General features: G+C 44.5%; 1 protein-coding gene across 1 annotated transcript in view; it reads right to left on the bottom strand.

Moving 5' to 3' along the window:
* Nucleotides 1–2,046, bottom strand: part of LOC101861501 (monocarboxylate transporter 14) — a 45,430-nt gene that overhangs the window by 764 nt on the left and 42,620 nt on the right. The window lies entirely within an intron of this gene.

Raw genomic sequence — 2,046 nt, 5'->3', positions numbered from 1 at the left:
GAGAGAGAGAGAGAGAGAGAGAGAGAGAGAGAATGAGAGGGGGAGAGAGACGGAGAGAAAGATGGAAGGGATAGTAAGAAATATGTTAAGAGGGTTTTACGGCGCTCGCAACAGCATTAGGTCATATTATTATGAGCGCCAAGGGGTGGGTGTGAACAGATAAATCTTTACAGGGAGGCGAGGGACATGGTGACACGGACAGGGACAGTCAGTTAAGCTGTCACCAGAGGCGAAGCGTCTATATAATCAAATAATCACTGCTTCCCTTCCTAATTTTGAAACATTGTCGCAGTCAAATTCACCCATAGACGTGAACCTCATAAATTAAATGTAAAAAGACGTTCATAATCACCAATGAACAACAGACTATGCCTAACCTTCAAAACCGTTTCATTGCCACATAAATAGCCTGTTCGCCCCTATCGGGCCACTCCATAAGCAGCCACAAGCTTTGATTAGGTAAGCTTAAAGTGAGGCTGGGAGAGTCAACCAATATAGTTGAAGGGAACATGTGCATAGCAGTCAGAACTGTTTCATTGTCGCATATACCCTGTTCACCCCTTTCGGGCCACAGTTATAAGCACCCAGACGCGCTGATTATCTAAGCGAACTATTACACTGGTCGAGTCTACCTCACAGATGTGAGGGGAACTAACTCCTAATAATCCTTTGACTCCTGCTACTATACTGCTAGTGCTTGGGTTTTTTTCCTCGACTTTTTAACGTCCTATAATCAGATCGTGACCTCGATTATGACAGCGGCTCCTGGCCGCGAAAAGCTAGACAAAAAAACAGCCAAATGTGAAATAAAAAATTAATAATTGTCGTGCTCTACCAAAGTGTTTTGGCTGTCTGGTATAACATGCCATTGTAGTGCTGACATCTGTGCTTCTTTTCTTGGTGTTCGTGTGTTCAAATCTAAAGTTAAATTTAAGGTTAGTTAGAATAAATATTTAATGAAATACTTTTCCGATTATTTTAGCGGTTGAACAAGCATACAACATGAATTCAGGATTTGTTTTCATTCACAACTCAAAGTTGCCGCCTCCAGTGCCAGTAAGATTCTTGTGACTTGTGTGAGTGTGATATCTCCAGGCCCTATCTGGTCCCATTTCACTTTGATTACCCTGTCAAACAAGTCAGCCTTCGCCCCTGCTCCTCACCCACCTCCCCTCCCCTCCTCTTCCTCCTCCTCCTCCTCCTCCTCCCATTCCTCCTCTGCCTCCTTCTCCTCCTCCTCCTACTACTACTACTACTGCTGCTGCTACTACTACTACTACTACTACTACTACTACTACTACTACTACTACTACTACTATTACTACTACTACTACTACTACTACTACTACTACTACTACTACTACTGTGGAAACCTGATATAACAGGGATGGTGGGAGTAGAGAAAATGTCCTGTTATACTCGATCCCTGATAAATCAGAAATTCAAGGAAAGTAAGCGTTTGTGGACTAATCCGAATCCATCTGTACTTATTCATGTGTAGTTTCCTTTGGCACAAGTACCCTCGGACAGGGGTTTTGGCACCAACGTTCTCCTTGCCTCCTTAAACCACATCAGAAGAGCTTGGTCCACGGCATCTATATCGGGTAGTCTCATCTTCGTTCGATCCAGAGCAAACTTTCCATTGGAGTATGCTGCCACTATCTTCTCTCTATTCTTGATAAAGGTGTGAATCGACCCTTGTGGAAAGTCGAACTGGCGACAAATCTCTGCCAGTGGAGCTTGCTTTTTGTCAACAGTCTGGATTATTCCATATTTTTTTGTCAATTGAAAGGCATTTTCTCTTGCGCTTGACATCGCTGGTGACATTACGCGTGCGTGTTGCTTGGTTTCGGGCTAGGAAGAAGGTCTGCAGCACACCGCAGCCCTCTCTCGCTTCACACACTGCGTGTGCTTGCAGTAGCATGGCTTGCATGGGCTTGCTCCATCACTGCGTTACTCTCTCTCTCTCTCTCTCTCTCTCTCTCTCTCTCTCTCTCTCTCTCTCTCTCTCTGTCTCTCTCTCTCTCTCTCTCTCTCTCTCTCTTA

The sequence above is a fragment of the Aplysia californica genome, unplaced genomic scaffold (genome assembly GCF_000002075.1).
Source record: "Aplysia californica isolate F4 #8 unplaced genomic scaffold, AplCal3.0 scaffold00150, whole genome shotgun sequence".
Taxonomy (NCBI): Eukaryota; Metazoa; Mollusca; class Gastropoda; order Aplysiida; family Aplysiidae; genus Aplysia; species Aplysia californica.
This window is presented reverse-complemented; position numbering and strand designations above follow the sequence as displayed.